This window comes from Neofelis nebulosa, chromosome 14 (genome assembly GCF_028018385.1).
Source record: "Neofelis nebulosa isolate mNeoNeb1 chromosome 14, mNeoNeb1.pri, whole genome shotgun sequence".
Classification (NCBI taxonomy): domain Eukaryota; kingdom Metazoa; phylum Chordata; class Mammalia; order Carnivora; family Felidae; genus Neofelis; species Neofelis nebulosa.
This window is the reverse complement of record NC_080795.1, coordinates 47788480-47810599: the sequence shown is the minus strand read 5'-3', so window position 1 is coordinate 47810599 and position 22120 is coordinate 47788480. Positions and strand designations below refer to the sequence as shown.

General features: G+C 39.6%; 1 protein-coding gene across 2 annotated transcripts in view; it reads left to right on the top strand.

The window, feature by feature from the left end:
- NCALD (neurocalcin delta) overlaps nt 1–22120 on the top strand; it is a 397251-nt gene that overhangs the window by 209995 nt on the left and 165136 nt on the right. The window contains exon 3 of one of the 2 annotated variants that reach the window (XM_058698720.1): nt 463–511. The exons of the other annotated variant lie outside the window; for it this stretch is intronic. The gene's annotated coding sequence lies outside the window, so the exon portion shown is untranslated. The remainder of the gene's footprint in view (nt 1–462; nt 512–22120) is intronic. 2 annotated transcript variants of the gene reach the window in all.

The window sequence follows — 22120 nt, the reverse complement described above, 5'->3', positions numbered from 1 at the left end:
CCTATGAATCTAATCAACACATTATTCCCATTTATGGATCTATTTTATTGTGATTCCTTATTATTGCATTAAGGCACTGTGTTTGCTAATTCTTTCTGGCATGTCCCTAAACTTTGGTATTTCTAGAAGTTGGTTCATATAATGCTCACTCTGACCTGAAAAATTAAGGCCCATATTCTTGACGATCCCTTCCCGTGAATCCATATCCTCTTCCAAGAAGTTCATAAATATCAGCAAGAGGTCAATGCCAGAGTCCCCACTGTGTTAGCCTCTGCCTCCTTTTTCTAGGTGAGTCCTTTCTGCCCAGCCCATCTCCCATTCCTAAAACGTGTTATTGACAACTAAAGCCACACCATGGGAAGCTTCCTAGAGCTCTGCCACTAAAATCTGTGGGGATGGAGGACGTTGCGGTCCTTGAAGATATTTTCATTCACTGTGGTTATTTTGCCTGTTTTCCTTTAGATTATCTTGGCTTGGTCTCTGGGAACCACCCACTAGTGACTGTCAAAAAGTAAGTGGACACTTAAAATTGTCTTTCAGTCAGCTGTAAATGGAAATCTCAGTTTTGTTTAATGACTTTCACAAAAGACAGTTTCACTCAAATATTTTATCAGCAAACAGTGGCATAATGACTGGGAGTTTCATATATAGGAAAAGATAACCAAACCCTCTCTTTAAAATTTGTGGAAAGGATAATAGATAGATATGAAATAAGTAAGACACTGCCTATCACCCTTGGATATTACCTTTAGCTTAATAAAGTGTATTTGCAGCTACTGAGCTGAGTAGTTTGATTTTTCCGTCTTCATTCCAGGCAGCTGCCAGAGTCCTCTCAAGGGGCATATTACAATAGCTTCTTCCTTCATTTTAAATTGGGCTGTAGCCCAAGAAAGTATCTCAAATGGCATTAAGCCAAGTAATGTCTAGCACAGAATTTAGCACCTAAGGGGCACGTAATATTTGTTGGAGAATGAACGTAGGTGGGTTAATTAATTCATCAATTTTCTGCTCTGTGTGTTCCTTACCACTGTGAGGCAATGTGGTGTACTGGTTAGTCCCCCAAATCTGGAGCCAGTTTCTTGGGTTCAGTTCCTAGACTGCCACTTACTAGCTGAATGACTTCGGCCACATGTCTAAGCCTCTCAGTATCCCAGTTTTTCCCTCCACAAAATGGGACTACTAACATTACCTATCTCGTTGTTGTGATGAGCTTATTACAAGGATGAAATGAGTTAATATGTGCAAAATGCTTAAAATAACGCCTGGCATATGGTAATCTCTGTAAAAATGTTTGTTGAATAAATTAAAAAATACATTAAGTGTATGGGGACATTCTAAGGTCCCATGTTTAGAGACTGAAAAACTGGTTTGGCCTAGATGCCATGAATCTTCAGTAGCAATAAACACACTGATCACCCAAATCTTGGTTTTAATACTATTTGCCAATAAAAAGGATCCAGGGCTCCTTCAAGAAATGGCTAATTTAGAACTGGGGCAAGAAATATGCAGAATGAGCCTGGAGCATCTTATCGTGCCAGAAAGTAAGGTAGTGCTCAAAGAAAAAAAAAGAAAAGCAAAACAAAACAAAAAACACCTCACAATGGCATAACACACAGTGCATCACAAGGATACAGGAACCAACTAAAAGTGTTCCCAGTGTCCAAAGTTGAAGCAATTTGAGCAAGAAAATAAAGTAGTAGTATAGTCCAAGGCATGAAATAAATATCTATTCAGATATAAATAATTGGATAAATATATGAGGAGAATAGACAAATATCCCATGCTGAAGAATTCCAAATACTGTATGTAGATACTCTGCTTTCCGTGAAGTTAACTATAACTCCCAATGGGGGTTGCACATAGTGATTTTCTTCCAAGGAGTAAAGTGGGAGAGGGAGGGGGAAAAAAAGAATAACGTTCCATCGAGAAACCTGACAAACACTACCTCAAGCCATAGGTAATCAAGATTAACATCAACAGTGATATGTCATGTTGATAGTGGGTATCCCTGTAGGATGCGATAAGAATGGTGCTTTACCTCTGGTCCTCTTCCCCGGAACACATTACCCCAGTCTAATCATGAGAAAAACATAGGATAAATTTCAGTAGAGGTACACCCTACAGAATACCTGACCAGTATTCCTCAAAACTGTCAAGGTCATTAAAAATTTTGAAAGTCGGGGCGCCTGGGTGGCTCAGTCGGTTAAGCGTCCCACTTCAGCTCAGGTCACAATCTCGCGATCCATGGGTTGGAGCCCCGCGTCGGGCTCTGGGCTGATGGCTCAGAGCCTGGAGCCTGTTTCCGATTCTGTGTCTCCCTCTCTCTCTGCCCCTCCCCCATTCATGCTCTGTCTCTCTCTGTCTCAAAAATAAATAAACGTTAAAAAAAAATTTTTTTAATATATTTAAAAAAAATTTTTTTTGAAAGTCACAACCAAGAGAAGCCTAAGGAGACAAGACAACTAACTGTAATGTGGTATGCTGGGTGGGATCCTGGGATAGAAAGAGGACGTTAGGTAAAAACTAAGGCTATATGAATAAACTATAGAGTTTAGTAAATAATAACGTATCAATATTAGTTCATTAATTGTGAAAAATGTCCCATACTAAGGTAAGATGTTAATAATGGAACCTGGGTGTGGGATATACAAGAACTCTATATATACTATCTTCATAATAATTCTGCAAATCTAACACTGAAATAAAAAGTTTATTTAAAAAAATAAGGAAGTATGCATATTGAAAAAAAAACCGGTTTGGAGGTATATTTTCCATTTTCCAAGTACCAAAATAATATTTTGAAAAATGTTGAATTTAACTAATTTATATTTCGAGACTCATACATAGAGAATTATATTCTGCATTGAAGTTTTGAATTGATTAAAGGTGTACACATATCTAAAGCCTTCTGCTATATTTCTGCTGTCCTCAAATGGAGACAGAAAATAATTGGTAACACAAACCTTTTTTTGCAAGAATAACTGTTTTCGGAGCTAACGTGGATTATGACTTGTGCATTAGTTATACATTGCAGCATGACAAATTACCACAAATTTAGTGACCTAAAACAGCATATAATTATTATCCCCCAGTTTCTTTGGATCAGGAATCTAGGTACATCCTAGCTGGGTCCTCTGCTTCAAGTCTCATAAAGGTATAATCAAGACGTTGACTGTGCTTTGGTCCTTTTTGGAGCTTGAGTTTTTTCTTCCAAGTTCATGTGGTTGTTGGTGGCATTCAGTTAGAGTTGTAGGACTGAGGTACCCTGTTTTCTTGCTGGCTGTCATGTGGGTGCTCTCATCACCTAGGTATTACTCCCAGTTCCTGGCCATGTGGCTGCTTGCTTCTCACAGGCCCTTTCACAATATGGCAGCTGACTTCAGAACCAGTAGGAGAATGTCTTACTCCAGTCAGCTAAGATGGACCTAAGAAGGTCCCTAAGAAGGTCCCATAATGTAACCTTACCAAGAGAGTGACTCTCCCATTGGCTTTGCTGTATTCTGTTGGCTAGGAGCAAGTCACAGGCTCTGCCTGCACTCAAGAGGAGAGGCTTGGGGGGCCTGGTTGGCTCAGTCAGTTAAGTGTCTGACTCTTGGTTTCAGCTCAGGTCATGATCTCATGGTTTGTGAGTCTGGGCGCCTGTGTCGGGCCCTGCGTGAGGTTCTGCACTGTCAGCAGATTCTGCTTGGGATTCTGTCTTTCTCCCTCTCTCTCTGACCCTTCCCTGCTTGCTCTCTCTGTCTCTCTCTCAAAATAAATAAATAAACTTTAAAAAAATTAAAAGAAAAAAAGAGAGGAGAGGCTCATACTAGGGCCTGACTCATTAGGGATCACCTTAGCATATATCCACTACAACAGGAGAGTTTTGAAACAGATCCAGGCATATATGAGCAAGCTAAAGAGGAGAACAAACTGGAAATGCTGGCTTCTTGTTTTCAGGCAGACTGTAGCTTGAAGTAAATAAATAAATAAATTTCATCCCCACCCCTACCCCCGTACACAAAATTATGTTTAAAAATACTCCTCAAAGTTTAAAAATATTCATCAAAGTTATCAAATGAGACTTATAATTATTTACGACGAAGGAGCCAGAAAAAAATATTTGGAGATAGCTCATAAATACATCACCATTTTCCTAACTAGTGTTTTCTTTTTTGTTAGCAGTGAAGCAATTTGGATAAAATTTTGACAACATTTCTGCATTTTAAGAAGTCTCATAACTGTTAAAAACTGAGAACAAACTGAGGGTTGATGGGGGGTGGGAGGGAGGGCAGGGTGGGTGATGGGTATTGAGGAGGGCACCTTTTGGGATGAGCACTGGGTGTTGTATGGAAACCAATTTGACAGTAAATTTCATATATTAAAAAATAAATAAATAAATAAATAAATAAATAAATAAAGAAGTCTCATAAAAGTTTAAATAATATGATCTTATTTTCAACATTTTATGACTTAATTTTTTTCATTGTTGAGACTGTTTAGTGTTTTAATACTTAGGTTTTTAAATTATGTCTACTGATACTTATTTTTGTTTTTTTTCTTAAGTTTATTTATCTTGAGGGAGAGAGAGAGAGAGAGAGAGCGAGCACGGGAGAGGCAGGGAGTGAGGGAGAGAGACAGAGAGACAGAGACAGAGAGAGAAAGAGAGAGAGAGAGAGAGAAAATCAATCCCAAGCAGGCTCCACACTGTCAGCATGGAGCCTGATGCAGGGCTCGAACTCACAAACCACGAGATCCTGACCTGAGCCAAAACCAAGAGTTAGACACTTAACCGACTGAGCTACCAAGGCACCTCTGTCTACTGATAATTACTAATAGTCCGATACTGTTCAGGTTATAATCTTTACATTTTACATGTTGCTTATAAATTTGTGTGTTTTAAATATATTAAATATTCATTTTCACTGATTTCTTTTTATGGATTCTGAATCCTTTCCTTAGAAACTGTTAAATACAGAAATACTGGTGTCGTCATTTTGCTCTAGTATTGTAGTCACCACCCAGATTTTCAGGAACTCAAAAATATATGTATTTTTTCTGATGGCTTCTTGTAACACCAAATGTCCCAGAAATCCTAACATTTAGGCATTGGAACAATATTTGCCAAATGGCTGCTTGCATTTGGAAATAAAGCACAGGTATCGTTTTTTAGACCCTGTGGTCTAATTGTGGGTTTGTATAATGTGATCACTGTATCTGTCCATCTCCACAGAGATAATACAAACCTATTAGCTGATGGAACCAGAGACCTTTGTTGATTGTATCTCAGATATGTAGCCACCTTGAAGAAAATAGGCAACTTGTGCAAATGAGGCTTATTAACAACAAAGCTGAAATGAAAAGGAAATATATATATTGCAATAATTCAATGAAGAAACTCAAAAGAGGAAGGCTTTCTTGTGGCTCCTCCTTTTTTACCCTTTACCTCTTTTTCAAGTCTCTTTCTACCTCCATTCCTGTTTTCACTGCTCATTCACAACTAAGCCTTAGGCTGTAAGCTGTTGGTTTCTCTTGTGCAAGGTGTACAAAGGGTACATTCACCTGTAGCTATTGGTAAAATAACTCATTTAGCATATAAAGGTCAAAGCTTACTTGCTTTCTTCCTCGGGGTTGTTTTCTTTGTGGGAATTAAATAAAGGGATCTTTAAAAAAATACCAAATATGTTAGAGTAAATAGAAGTAACCTTTCCTGATTGTGAAGGAAGTATTCAGTGAAAGCCCAGAAGAAGAGAATTTGGCTTTTACTGAAGGTCACAGGATAAAGCCATTCTTTATCAGAGCTGAATTTAGTGGTAGGTCTTGGAATTTGCCAGGGTTTTAGGCCCATGGTAGTCATCAGATCTCTTTTCCTCAGTATTAGAAGGGCTTAGGCTTGCCTTTGCCATCAGTTTTAATATATAAATCTAGATGCTTTCACCTATTACTGAAATTCTGGATTTATTTATTATGATTGGAGCAACCATTAGATCCTTTCATTTAAAAAGCTGGGCTTATTTTCTAAATAGTATCTCTGTATGCTCTGTCTTCAGATTTGGTTTCTAGACCATCTTAACATTATTTTGCATCATGGTGATTGAATCCAGGTTGGATTTCCTTGTTTGTGAGTGCTGAGGTAGCAATCGGTTGTGGCCAACTTGGTCTTTTGACATAAGCCAGGCATTTACCAATTTATCTCTTTATTTGGTACTGTTCTTGGGGCCCCATGTACCCCCGTGAAGATGAAACTACCTCCTCCCACACTGCGCTCTTCTTTTCCTGAGTTTCCTATTACACATATTTTCTGTGCCTGGTCATTCCTATCTTGTCTTACTCACCCATTGTTCGCTATTGATAATTTTTCTCTACAAGGAGACTATAAGCTCTTTGAGGGCAAGGGTTTCTTGTGTTTTATGCCTTCACAAGGCTCATGGCCCTCAGCACTTGAGGCCTACCTGTCACCATGTCCCATGCCTCTAACTCTTATGCCTGATCAAAAAGTGTTTCCTCAAATCAAGAGAATTCTGTACCTTCTATTTGCCTCACTCTGTGCTGGGAGTCACAAAGGTGGGGTCAGTCAAGCCAAATGTCTACTCCCATCTTCAGACCTTCCCATTCTCCTCTCTGGACCCCTCTGCCCATTCCCAGAGCTGCCAGGCTCCTGTCCAGGCATCTCTCCTATGACTCATTCTCCAGAGCCCCAACCTCACTGAGGTCTCAGCCAAGTATGACTTTTCTTAGGGCAATCATGTTCTTATAGAGGAAGACTTCAAGGCCCCAAATGATGTCCTCCAGTGTTGAAATTCCAGGCACTGTGATAGGGAACAATGGGAATATTTTTAACCCATTCTTGTCTGGCTTCCCTTGAGTCACATCACACAGGTAGATGCCTACTCTGCTCCCATTCCCACCCTGCCTAGGGACTATTTAAAAAATGGAAATGTTAACCTCGGTCCTTACGGTGTGAATAACCTAGCAGGAGAGCTGGACTACATGTGCCTACAGGCAGACTAGCATATAGCTTAAGAACCTTTCTAATCACATGGTCCTGGCTTCCAATCTCAGTTTTTCTACTCATCAGCTTTGTGGCCTTGTGCAAGTTTCTAAAATTTTCTGAGGCTCATTTCTTTCGTCTGTAACACCAGGATAACCAAGCCCATCCCGAGGGGCCCCTGGCTGGCTCAGTTGGTAGAGCATGTGACTCTTGATCTCAGGGTTATAGTTTGAGCCCCACATTGCATGCAGAGATTACTTAAAAATAAAATCTTAAAAACATTAAAACAAAACCCATCCCAAGGTTGTTATGAAAGTTCAACCAGCTACAGTATAGCCATTCTTGGCACATAATAAACATGCATAACATGGGAGCCATCAGTAATAATAACTAGAGTGGGGTGCCAGGGTGACTCAGTTGGTTGAGCGTCTGACTTTGGCTCAGGTCGTTATCTCACAGTTTGTGAGTTTGAGCCCCACATTGGGCTCACGGCTGTCAGCTCAAAGCCCACTTCAGATCCTCTGTCCCCTCTCTCTGCCCTTCCCCTGCTTGTGTGCTCTCTCTCTCTCTCTCAAAAATAAATAAACATTTACAATAATAATAATAATGATAACAACTAGAGCTAGGGAGGATTGTAAGTCCAACCAAGGCTGTTGGAGGTCTGAGGCTGAGAACAAGTATGTAGAGCAAGGTACTGAAGGCGGAGAACGTCCTAGAAAGGACTTCCTGTCCTCACAGGAAAACGAGTGCTGTTCAGTGTCTGTCTGTGCTTACTTAGCCTTAGGTACATCATCCTCTGATCAGTTCGCCTGCAGAGGCATTTTTGGCTTAGAAGCAGCCTACTGGGGACTGGAAAAAGTATCAGTGGAACCCATGCATTGTGTTCCCAACATTGTTACTGTACAGAGGATGGGTAGGGTGACTTCACCCCTTCTCTGAATTGTTTGTTTCAGACTCTATCTCCTCCATTGGACTGTGTGGTCCTCAAAGCCAGGACCCAACTCATTCTGTTATCCCCAGGCCACTGTTGAGAGTATGAGCTCAGTGCTTAATTATTGGTAGAGTGATGGAAAGGGTAGAAGATGCTGGTGTTTTGCTGTGCTACACAAGTGATCGTATAAAAGATATACTAAGACTTAATATAAGTTTATGAACATATTTTCTCTGCACGCAAGAAAATGACTCAGTCAAATGAAAGAGGGGACTAGTGAGGTTTGTGGTTCTCCGAAGCAACATTGTTTGTGGGGTCAGGGAGGAAGAAAGCTGTGACTTGGGAAAGTTGCACCAGCCTTGAAAACGATGGTTGTGCTTCATGGAAGGAAAAACCAAAACCAAAAGACACTCCCTAAGCATGTGAAACTGGAAGAGGAGTCTGTGCAATGTAGCCTGGTGCCAAAAGGGACGAGTTGGCAGATTGGAAGGGATCATTGCAAATTCCTGCCGCCACCTGGCTTGTGATTTAGCACTTCTCTGAGCTTTTGTTGTTCCATGGTATTTGGGCCCGAATTTATTCCCATCTTCTTGTCCTTGTCAAAAGCAATGACTTTTTTTAATCTGTGTGTCTTCCTTGATTCTTGTTTATACCTTGCCATCCTGCTGTTTACAAGATTGGTCTCTCACACTCTGCCTGGGGTGTTTCTATTCCTGTGTAGTTAAAAACTGCCAGAGGATTGTTTGAGCTGCTCTATTTTGAAGAATGGAGAAGCCATGTTGCCCTGTGGAATCCCAGCATGGTGTGGCATCTCCTCAGTGAAAGAGGCACACAGCCCTTATGAACTTGTGAGTGACTGTGAAGTTTTGCAAAATCAGCTATTTTAAACACTTGAGACTGCCTGTTGTGCATCTTGTTACAGAGATATAATATCAGGTGTGACCTGTCACATGAGCTGATGCCTCCTTGGAAGTTGCCTGGAATAACATGAAATGTGATTTCTTTCCAAAATAGAGTGCCTGCCATTTTCTCCCCAGCTTTGGGTTGGAAATGATGTCCTAATGTCTTGCATCGCTCTTCTCTGTTCCTGCATCCTGTCCTCACTTTGGGTTGATTATTTCCCCCATCTGAATGGTCTCCACAGTGTTCTGTGTGATGCTCCTCTTGATGACAAAATCATGGCGGCATGTGGGACAACTGCAAGTTGGAAATTGTTCCTTTGCTTTCTTGAAGCATGGAATCCAGAAAGGTTAGGGGTTTGAACAGAAGTTGCTTTGATTACAATCGCTTTGATTATAATTACAATGGCTCCAAGCTCCAAGAGGAAATGACCTTTGTCAGAGGTGACGCCAGCCAAGGTTGGCTTTGCTTCCGATCCTCTTCTTGGTGCCATCCTTCTAATGCCCTCTACACTCCCTTAAACCCCCCACTCCCTAGGTATCCTTCTCTGTTTCTGATGCCCCTGTTTTCCTCAGATCTTCCTCATCAGGGTAGACAGTGCTCCATACTTTAGCCTCCTTCCCTTAAATGCTGATTTCCTCTGATCAAAATTTCTCAGATATTATTCCTCAAGTTGCTCACTGTGATATGAACATGGATGGTATTGTGTCAAAGATACCTATGCTGGGTGTGTTCCTCTGGAGTGGAAAAGAGGTAATGAAAACTCACCAAGCCTCAGATGATCTGGGTTTTTAATTCTAGTTTTGCTACTTATTAGCTGGTGACCTTGGGTTATGTTACTTATAGTTTCTATGTTCTCACTCATAAAATGTACTTGATGAGTTCCTGCTAGAATATCTAAAAATATGAGATTTTTACCTTCATGGATTATTGTAAAGCTCAAATGAGACGAAGCATTTGAAAGCTCTTTATAAATGAGAGTGATTCTGTACAAGTATAAGGTAGGAAGGCAATAAAGTGCCTTAATCATGTCCAAAATGTCAGCTTCTTGACAGATAATGTGAGGTAGCAGAAAGCTTCAGCCTGGCTTTAGTATTTTTGATAATCTCATTTTATCTGAGCCTCTGTTTCATCATGAAGGCAAAAGAATAGAGTCAAACCTCATGAGATTGTCATAAGGATTAAATGAAATGATGGGTGTAAAGTTTCTTAGCATAGTGCCACTTGGCACTTAGTATGTGTTTAATAAAATGTTATCCCCTCTCATCTTAATATATCCCTTAAGAAGTGACTCTAGAGAGGGGCGCCTGGGTGGCTCAGTTGGTTAAGCGTCTGACTTCAGCTCAGGTCATGAGCTCACAGTTTGTGGGTTCGAGCCCCGCATTTGGCTCTGTGCTGACAGCTCAGAGCCTGGAGCCTGCTTCAGATTCTGTGTGTCCCTCTCTCTCTCTGCCCCTCCCCTGCTCACGCTCTGTCTCTCTCTGCCTCTCAAAAATAAATAAATGTTAAAAAAAAAAAAAAAGTGACTCTAGAGAGTCTGGCACAAGATTTTCCACATGCATCAAATCTACCTGTGTATGTGGCAGATCCAGTAATCAAGGTGGTATCAAAGCAGCCAAGAGGAATGATCTAGTTTAAAGGTAACATTAGAGAGATGTTTGTCATTCTCTAAAATGGGCATGGATTCTGATAGTGCAAAAGGTGACGTGGGCTTGATTTGAAGGGGTGGGGAGGGAGGTGAATGGGGCACTCACTTCGGCACAAAATTGAAGAGGGCACTGTAGAACTCCATAATCAAGATGAATAATGTTAAACACAATATTTTTTAATTAAAATTCATGCAAAAAATCATGATGAACACACTGTCAACATTTTGCATGAAGATAAGATCAGAAACAGTGTTGTGCACAGTCATATTAGAGCCTGAGACAAAAGAAAAAAATCAGTAATTGTCATCCTGTCTTTATTTAAACCGTTGATATTTTGTTTATTGTAGATGTTTTTGATTTTCAAAAATACTGCATTAAAGTATTATTTATTTTGATTGCTGAGGTTTTTGGTGCCTTTGTAAGATTTGTGCCCAAGGAGAGTGTGCTACCCATTCCATTAGCCTCATCTTGCCCCCACCCTGGGGTGGTGTCCACTCAGCTGGGAGGAGAGTTCCAGAGCGGGCTTCAGGTCCCCACTTCCTGTTTCCCCTCACCCACTCTGGGGTCCTGGCTTTGGTTTAAGTATAATTTTGTGAAAAAAGAAAAGACTATATCAGATGAAATTCCAGCCTTCTTTCTAACCAAGTGACTACCATAGTGAGATATAGTTTGGAAAGAAAACATGAAGTAAATGGTTCATCAGGAACTTAATTGAGGTCAGAAGGTCAGCAAACAATGACCCACAGTCCAGCTGCCTGTTTTTGTAGGAAAAGTTTTGTTGGCACACAGACCTGCTCATTTGTTTTTGTGTTGTCTGTGGCTGCTTTGGGGACACAATGGCCGAGTTGAGTAGTTGCAAAAGGGACCACGTGGTTTGCAAAGCTGAAAACCTTTACTGTCTGGTCTGATGTAGACCTCTGATTCAGCTTATCAAAGCACTCAGATGGTTTTGGATCAGTACGTGGGGTTGGCGACAGTTTAGAATATACTGTCATTTGTGTGACAGAGAATTCAAGTACATTTACAGAGAAGATTACCTTTCATTTGTAAGAACTGGGGGATATTGAGAAGGTATCAGAGTTCAAAACGTAAGTCAAGAGAGGCAGCAGAGAGTAGGTGAGATCTCTGTCTGTCTGTGCCCCTGCAGGTCCTCTATCAGAGTCCAGCTGTGACTTGACATCACAAGGCATGAGATGTTTATACAAGCTTCACATTGCCCCTAATCGGTAGAAAGAAAAAAATGGGTTTGTGGAAAAGTGAATTCATTTGTTTTATCACATATATGATTTGTGGCTTTAATTACTTAATTTCTGTTAATATGGATAACTCAGAGCTGATTTCACAAATTCAACAGTATTTAGTGAACACCCATTTATGCAGAAATTGTAAGAGTCATGCTCAAAGTAGTCTACTTCTAAGTTTGAGTGTGAGCAGAGATAGGAAACCCCCAGACATAGTGTTCTGATGTGTCTGAGTTTTGGGGTGAATAGAGGAGATGACAGGGAGACAAAGAGGAGAAAAATCAACTTATGGGAGGCCCTGAATGCTGGCTAGGGAGTTTGAATTTTAACCAGGAGCCAGTAGAAGCTTCCTTGATCAAGGAAATGGCATAGCCACACCTGTGATTTAATTAGGATATGAACTGAGTGTGGAAGAGTGGAAGGTGAATGAGAATAGAAGTAGGGGGACTAATCAGAAGATGATTTCACTAGCCTAGTATGGTTCATATAAGTCCTATAGAGATGACAGGGGCCTCTATTAGCAGTATTCATGTTAATGGGAAGAAAGATCTGATGATGCCAGTGAGAGTAGTAACATTAACCAATATTCAGCCACTTGATTAGGGAGGACTGCTGGATTTGTAATTGAGGTGGCTGGGAGGGTGGAGGAGGTATTAGTAGAAATAGAGAAGCCAGGTAGAAAAGGTTTGGGGGTCAAAAACAATAAGTTTGACCTTATATAAAATAAATTGAATATACTATAAAATACCCAGGAGAGAACAGAGGAATGCATGCGAGAGGGAGAGACGAAAAGGGAGAGGAAGAGGCAGAGGGAGAGGGAGAAGGGGGAGGGAGAGAGGGGAAACTGCTGCGGATGAAATTTTAGAAGTTACCTGACAAAAGGTAATCATTGAAGCCTGAGCATCAAAAACCTCATAAGAGAGGAAGTTAGAAGAGATGAGCATTGAAGGAACAACTATGGTAGAGTTGCCAGATAAAATACAAGATGTTCAGTTAAGATTGAATTTCAGATCAACGAAGAATCATATTTTGGTAGAAGAATGTTCCTTGCAGTATTTAGATACACTTCCACTAAAAAAATATATGTACGTTGTTGATTTGAAATTCAAATTTAACTGGGTATTCTGTATTTTTATTTGCTAAATCTAGCAATCTTTGCCTGTGGGGATTGCCCATAATTATGGGATGGTCAGAAGAGGAATAGATGGTAGAAGAGCCTAGGGAGAGACAGATAGGACCCAGGAAAGCTAGGATATTGTACTATCATGGAATCCAAAGGCAGAGTGTTTTCAGAAGAGCTGAACAGAAGGTCAAGGCCATTGCTTTTGGCTACGTGGAAATCATTAGGGACCTTAGAGAAAGCAGATGGGGGTCTGGTTGCAACGGGTTAAGGAGTAAATAAAGTAAGGGAGATGGAAGTAATCTGCGTAGATCTCTCTTTTAGGAGTTGCGATGGAGAACAGAAGGAGAGATATGAGATCGTAAAGAATAACAAAATGGAAGGCAGGTTTTCAGGATTAGAGAGGCCGAGGCTGTTTGCCAGCCTCTGAGCAGCCCAGGGTAGTGGCATCCTGAGGATGTAAGAGGGGTGATGGGATTAAGGGATGGAGTGAGTTGTGGATGATGCTGGAGGGGGAGAATCAGGATGTAAATGGAGGGATTAACCTTTGCATGGAGGATGCTCCCTCTTCATCCAAGCCATGAAAGAAGGAGGGGGAGATAAAGATGTGGAGATTTTGGAAGTAGGGAAGAAGAAGGAAGGCTTTTATTTCTTTTTGCTCTCTGTGCTATCAAGTACATGTTATGGAGAAGGGATTAGGGGAGCAGGAGGGGAAGACTCAGGCTCAAGATACTCCCTCTTTGCTGCTTGCATGGGACAGATATGATGAAGAGCTCAAAAGTGCATGTAACTCATCTAAGTGGGAACCATTTACTTTCCTCGTGTTGTATCTTCCTTCAGCTCTAGTGATCCATATTAATTCGTAGTGTAATTGAATTTCTCACCAAGGAGGGGAAAATGACAGAAACAGAATTGAACAGACTCACTTTCCTCCATTTTATTAGACCAGGAGATCCTGGCCATGAAAGGATCAGGATTGTTTATCTGTGTCTCCAATCTTAGAAGGGGGCAGTAGGGGTATCCAGCAGAAGCCTTTATGGGGGACGTGTGGAACTCCTACTCTGTGAGATCTACCATGCAGATTGTGTCATGTGGGATTAATAGCTTTGCCATGTCACACCCAGCACACCAAACACTCAGAGACATACAGGGGGCACGCACTGTTCCCAACTACCCTCTGCTCTCTGGGACTGAGGTCAAAAGATGGCCAGGCCATACAATCACTTCTCTACAATAGTGAGAAGGTGAAGTTGAGGAGCAAAGCAGCCCGGAATCTCTTAGCTGCTTTTCCTCTCTGCTGTCAAAAACAGGCATGCCATTTGCAGCACAAGGAGGGAGCCATTTGCAGAGCTGTGGAAGCCTGAGAAAGCTGAGAAAGAGTTATTTCAGGGAGGGGGTGGGGTGGTGCTGTCTGCCTGGGGAATTCTTAGTGCCTCCACCTCCAGAGAACATTAACATTTCCAGTCCCTTTTCCACAGCCCTCTCTCTCCCTCCTCCTCGCCCCCAACACAAAGGCACAAATGAAATTCCTAAAAGTAGACTACTTCTGCCTAGTTATTTTTAGTATTTGCTGTTAGTATTTATCAAGCTTTTCAGTGTTAATTTGTCCTCCTACCCATTTCTCTTCCTGCCTCCACGTGCTGGGTTTGGTATGGAAGAAGCGTGTACAAGAAGCAGCTGGTGATCACATAGAAACATCTCCTAGAGAGAGGAGGCTATGGACCTTGAAAATCAGTCTCCCTCACCCCCACCTTGAAGAGAAGAAAGAAAGATCTGTATTCCATTAGCTTTGGAGAGCAACATAAGCATTGTTGAAAGTGAACCCATTAAAATGTGTAGGTGGTATTTAGCCAGGTCAAGAGCCCCAGTCAAGGAGCTGGGTCAGAGAAGCAACACATGAACAAAATGCCATAATACACACAAAAAGGGTTGGCGACCAGGTGAACAAGCAGGATGCCAGAGGAAGATGATGCCAGAGGAGAGAAAAGTATAAAAATACATGCAAAGATTAAAGGATCTGAGGGAGCTGAAGGGTTAAAATAAGAAGTGGTGGGGTGGGATTGAAAAAGCTAGAAGGGGCACCTGGTGGCTCAGTTGGTTGAGTGATGGACTCTTGATTTCAGTTCAGGTCATGATCCCAGTGTTGGGCTCTGTGCTGAGTATGGAGCCCGCTTGGGATCTCTCTCTCTCTCTCTCCCTCCCTCCCTCTCCCTCCCTCCCTCTCTCTCTCTCTCCCTCCCTCTCTCCCTCTCTCCCTCTCTCCCTCTCTCTCTCTCTCTCTCTCTCCCTCCCTCTCTCCCTCTTTCCCTCTTTCCCTCTCTCCTTCTCTCCCTCACCTTTTCCTTCTCCCTCTTCCTCTCTCTCTCTGCCTCTCTCCCCTCTGCTCAAGCTCTCTTTCTCTGAAATATACATACATACATACATACATACATACATACATACATACATACATACATAAAAACAGAAAAGAAAAGGCCAGAGGAAGAAAGCTCTGTAGCACCCAGTACTGTAGTATTTTACAGCTTAATGCTGAAACATTGCTTGTTCCTGCCTCAACTGCCTGCCCTGTCTCTGGGAGTCAGTTATGCCCAGAACAGCCACATTTTTCTGGAGAGGAACTCCCAGGACATGTTCTAGAGAGAGATGTTGAATGAAAGCGAGACCTTTCCAAGTGCGAGTCGTATCAATCTGCATGGTCATTCAACCCCTTGTCTCCCCATCAATGTATTCATTTCTTAGGAAGCAGAAAAGAGTTGCTTCCCTTTGCAACATAAAAAAAAATGTTTTGGCTTGATTTCTGTGTTCTTTTTAAATTTTGCTATGTTTTTCAGTTTCCTAGAAATTGAAAAATATAATAAATGAAGTAAAAAGTGTTTAATGAGTGGGTTCAACAGTAGAATACAAGAAACAAAGGAAAGAATCAGTGTACTTACAGATAAAATAATAGAAAGTACCTAATCTGAGGCACCTGGGTGGCTCAGTAGGTTAAGCCTCTGACTTTGGCTCAGGTCATGATCTCACAGTTCCTGGGTTCAAGCCCTGCATTGGGCTCTGTGCTGATAGCTCAGAGCCTGGAGCCTGCTTTGGATTCTGTATCTCCCTGTCTCTCTGCCTCTCCACCTCTCTCTCTCTCTCTCTGTCTCAAAACTAGATAAAAATTTTAAAAAAAAATAATAAATTACCCAATGTGAACAACAGAGAAAATAGAATCAAAATTGGGGGGTGGGGGTGGGGAGACAGGGCCTTGGGGGGCCCAAAGGGATATAAAAATTGTATACCATGTGTATCATCAGCATGCTAGAAGGAAAGAAAGAAGAAGATGAGACCAAAAAAGTATTTGAAGAAACAATTGCTGAAAGTCTTCCAAACTTGGTAAAAGACACAGACCTATAGTTTCAAGAAGTTGAGTAAAACCCCAAACAGGATTAACCTAAAAAAATCCACACTAAGATACATCTTCGTCAAAGTTCTGAAAAATAAAAGTCAAAGAAAAGATTTGAAAGCAGTGAGAGTGAAATGAGACCTTATCTATAAGGAGAAACAATTAGGTAGTGAATTCCTCATCAGAAACCATAGAGGCCAGAAGTAAGTGGCAGAATATTTTCAAATGTTGAAGGAACTGTCAACCCAAGCAATGAAAACATCCTTCAGGAATGAAGGGGAAATAAAGACATTTTCAGCTGAAGGAATGAATACCTAGTAACGTGCCACCAGCAGGCTCATCTTAAAAAAATAGCTAAAGGAAATTTCTCTAAACAAAAAGGGAATGATGGAAGAGGGAACATCAGTATGGAAGAAAGAATAAAACAAAGAGTAAAAATAGGGATAAATACAATAAGCTTCCTTCTCCTCTTAGTTTTCTAAATTAGATGATTGAAACAAAAATTTTAACATTGACGTGACTCAGTGTAGTAGAAGAAATGTTTAAGAAAGTTATTTTTTAGGGGTGCCTGGGTGGCTCAGTCAGTTGAGCATCAACTCTTGCTTTCAGCTCAGGTCATGATATCACAATTGGAGAGTTCGAGCCTCAAGTTGGGCTCTGCACTGACAGTGCAAAGCTTGTTTGGGATTTTCTCTCTCTCTCTGCCCCTCCCCCACATACACTCATGCACATTCTCTCTCTCTCAAATAAATAAACTTTTAAAAAAAGAAAGATATTTTATAAATGAGGGAGAGTAAAATGATGTAAAGGGAGTTAAGGAATCTAATTGCACTGGTATAACATTAAAAACAATAGACTCACAGGGTGCCTGGGTGACTCAGTCTGTTAAGTGTCCAACTTTGGCTCAAGTCATGATCTCACAGTTTGAGACTTCGAGCCCTGCCTTGGGCTCTGTGCTGACAGCTCAGAGCCTGGAACCCTACCTCACATTCTGTGTCTCCTTCTCTCTCTGCCATCCATCACTCATGCTCTTTCTCTCTGTCTCTCTCAAAAGTAAATAAAGATTAAAAAATTAAATAAAAAAATAAAAATAAATGAAAAAAATAATAGATTCTGACAAGTTACATATATTTAGGGTAATATGAAGAACAACCATTAAAAAGCCATACAAAGAGATATACTAAAAAAACTATAGATAAATAAAAATGGAATTCTAAGAAATGTTCCAGTATCCACAATAAGGCTGGAAAATGAAAATAAAGAAAGGGAAAATAAAGAACAAACAGGAAACAAAAAGTAAAATGGCAGACCATAACCCAAGCATGTCAGTAATTACATTAAATGTAAATGGCCTAAGTATACAAATTATAAGAAAGCGGTTGACACAATAGATTTTAAAAAATGACCCAGCTTGGGTGCTTGGCTGGCTCAGTTGGTGGAGTATTTGACTCTTGATCTCAGGGTTGTGAGTTCAAGCCCCACATTGGGCATAGAGCTTACTTAAAAATTAAAAAAAAAATAAAAATGACCCAACTAGATGCTGTCTACAAGAAACTACCTTCAAATATATCAATATAGGAGAGTGAAAGTAAAAAGATAGAAAAAAGATATATCATACAAACATTAATCAGAAGCAAGCAAGAATGGTTATATTAAGATCAGATAAAGAAGACTTCTAAGAAAAAAGAAAAAAAAAACAGACCAGGGACAGAGGGACGTTACATAATGATGAAAGGGTCAGTCTACCAAAGAGACATAGCAAACATAATATTTTGCACACAAATCCTAAATATGTACCAAACAGAGCAAAATATGTGAAAGAAAAACTGATAACTGAAAGAATAGACAACTCTATAGTTAGAGTTGGAAACCTCAACACACCTTTTTTTAACAATTCATAGAAGAACTAGATGGAAAACCAGCCAGTACAGAGAACACAGAAACATGATCAGTCAACCAGATCTGATTTATGTTTATAGAATCCACCCAGCAACAGGGGAAAAGACATTCTTTTCAAGTGCCACAAAATATATGACAGGATAGGCCATAATCCATAAAACAAACCTCAACAAATTTAAAGAATCGAAATCATACAGTGTATTCTCTGACTACAGCGGAATCAGACCAGGAATCAATAATGGAAACATTACAGGAAAATCTCTAAATACTTAGAACTGAAACAACAAACTTCTAAAACATCTGTGGGTCAAAGAGGAATTCTTAAGGGAATTTTTAAAAATACATTGAAGTAAATGAAAATGAAAATACAACATAACAAAATTTGTGAGGCTCAGCTAACGCAGTTCTGAGAGGGAATTTTATAGCACTAAGTATGTTAGGAAAGAGGAGAAGTCTCAAGTTAATAATTGAAATTCTCATCTCTAGAAACTATTTTTTAAGTTTATTTATTTTTGAGAGAGAGAGAGAGAAAGAGAGAGAACAGAAGTGAGGAAGGGGCAGAGAGAGAGAGAGGGAAAGACAGAATCCAAAGCAGGCTGCAGGCTCTGAGCTGTTAACACAGAGCCCGACTCAGGGCTCAAATCCACCCACCGTGAGATTGTGACCTGAGCTGAAGTCAGATGCTTAACTGAGTGAACCACCCAGGTGCCCCCAGAAACTAGTTTTTTTTTTTTTAATTTGTAAAAAGGAGCAAATGAACCCAAAGCAGGCATAAGAAAGAATAATAAAGAACAAAAACCAATAAAATTGAAAAGAGACAAACAATAGAGAGAATAGATTAAAGCCCAAACTGATTCTTTGAAAAGATCAACAACATTGATAAGCCTTCAACAACACTGACAGAGAGAAGACACACATTACCAGTATCTGAAATCAAAAAGACTAACCATCACTATAGACGTGCAGGCATCAAAAGAAAAATAAAGGAATACTTCAAACAACTCTACACATTTTCTGTTTTGGAAGGAAGTTTCCAGATTACTAATTAAATTTTCTTAGGTATAAGGCTATTCAAATTATCTGTATTTGTTGTGTGGGTTGTGGTAGCTTGTGCTTTTTGGGAAACGAATCCATTTCATACAAGTCCTTCCAAAACAGAAAATTCCAGATCCAGTTGGTTTCACTGGAAAATTCTACCAAATATTTAAAGAATTACATCAATCCTATCACTCTCTTCCAGAAAATAGAAAAGCTTCATCTTATGAAGCTATTCTGATACCAAAACTAGAAAAAGACAATACAATGTAAGAAAACTAGAGACTAATGGCTCTCATGAAGATAAATGCAAAATTCCTTAGCAAATAGCAAATAGCATTCAGCTATGTATAAAAATAATTATATAAAAATAATTATGTACCATGACCAGGTGGAGTTTATTTTAGGGACGTAAGACTCATTCAATATTTGAAAATCAAGCAGTATAACCCACCATATAAACAATCTAAAGAAAAAAATCACAATCATGCTAATGGAAGCAGAAAAAGTATTTGACAAAGTTCAACCCCCATTCATGATTTAAAAAAAAAAAACTCTCAAAAATAGGAATAGGAGGGAACTTCCTAAAATTGATTTCATAATATCTATCAAACACCTGCAACTAACAGCATATTTAATAGTGAAAGACTGAATTCTTTCCCCATAATATCAAGAGCAAGACAAGGATGTTCTTTGTCATTACAACTATTCAACATACTACTGGGAGTTCTACACAGTACAATAAACTAAGAAGAGAAAATAAAAGGCATACAGATCAGAAGGTAGAAATAAAATTGTTTCTGTTTGCAGATGGCATGAGAAAAATCCAGTGGAATCTACAAAAAACTAGAACTAATAGGTAAGTTCAGCTAAGTTGAAGGGTATAAAAGAAACAAAAATCAACTGTATTTCTATATACTAGCAGTGTATACATGGGTATTGGAATTAAATGTACAATATCACTTATGATAGCTCAAAAACATATGAAACTTATATGTAAATCTAACATAACATGTAGGGTTTGTATGCTGAGAACTACAAAATGCTGATGAAAGAAATCAAATGAGAAGATCTAAATAAATGAAGAGCCATACTATGAATCTAATTCATGGATTGGAAGATTCAACATAGTGGATATGTCAATTCTCCCCAAATTGATATTTAGGTTTAATGAAATTCTTACAAAAATTCCAGAAAAGATTTTTGTAAATATAGACAAGATTACTCTAAAAATTTACACAAAAAGGAGACATATAAATGGCCAATGGACATATGAAAAGATACTCAATGTCACTCATCATCAGGGAAATGCAAGTCAAAACGACAGTGTCACCTCACACCTGCCAGAATGGCTAAAATGAACAACACAAGAAACAACAAGTGTTAGCAAGGACGTGGAGAAAAAGGAATTCTTGTGCACTTTTTGTGGGAAGGCAAACTGGTACATCCACTGTGGAAAACAGTATGAAGTTTCCTCAAAAAAAAGTTAAAAATAGAACTACCTACAATCCAGTAATCGCACTACTGGGTATTTACCCAATGAATAAAAAAACACTAATTCAAAAAGATATATGCACCCTCATGTTTCCTGCAACAGGTTTTACAATAGCCAAATTATGGAAGCAGCCCAAGTGTCTATCAATAAATGAATGGATAAAGAAGATGTGGTACGTACACACACACACACACACACACACACACACACACACACACGGAATATTATTCAGCCATAAAAAGGAATGAAATCTTGCCATTTGCAACAATGTGGATGGAGCTAGAGAGTATAATGCTAAGTGAAATAAAATCAGTCAGAGAAAGACAAATACCATATGATTTCACTCTTATGTGGAATTTAAGAAATAAAACAAATGAACAACGGGAAAAAAGAGAGATGGGGTGCCTGGATGGCTTAGTTGGTTAAGCATCTGGCTCCTTGCTGACACCAAGGGAGCCTGCTTGGGATTTTCTCTCTCCCTGTCTCTCTGCCTCTTCCCTGCTCTCTCTCTCAAAATAAACAAATAAGTTTGAGAGAGAGAGAGAGAGAGAGAGAGAGAGAGAGAGAGAGAGAGAGACACCAAGAAACAGACTGTTGAGAATAAACGAATAAACAGAGGGTTAGTAGAGGGGAGATGGATGGGGGGAAGGGAGAAATAGATGATGGAGAAATAGTGCTTATCATGATGAGCACTAAGTAATGTATAGCATTGTTGAATCACTATATTGTACACCTGAAACTAACATAACACTGTATGTTAATTATACTGGAATAAAAATGTTTAAACTTGATAAAAAAAAAACAAAATAAAATAAAAATTTATACAAAAAGGGAAAGGAACTAGAATGTCTAAACCAGTTTTGAAAAAGAATAAAATGGGAGGAATCACTCTACTTGATTTCAAGACTTATATAGCTACAATAATGAGGACTGTGGAAATAGCAGAGGGAGGGATGGACACATAGATCAATGGAAGACCTGTAAGTAGTCACATATAAATATAGCCAACTGATTTTTGAGGAGTATGTAAAAGCAATTCAATGGAGATAAGATATTCTTTTCAGCATTAGTGCTGGAGCAGCTGGATAACCTCAACCTAAAAATCCCACAGCTTAACTCCGATTGAATCATACATTTAAATATAAAATATAGGGGCGCCTGAGTGGCTCAGTCGGTTAAGTGTCTGACTCTCTGTTTTGGCTCAGGTCATGATCTCACAGTTTTGTGAGTTCAAGCCCCACATTGGGCTCTGTGCTGATGGTGCAGAGCCTGCTTGGGATTCTTTATCTTCTCCCTCTATCTCTGACTCTCCCCCCGTTTATGCTATCTCTGTCTCTCTCTAAATAAATAAATAAACTTAAAAAATTTTTAAATATAAAATATTAAACTATAAAAATTTTAGAAGAAAACATGGGTGAAAATATTCAGGACTTTTGGCTGTGTGAAGAGTCCTTAAACATGGCACTAAAGGCATAATTTCTAAAAGAAAAAAAATAAA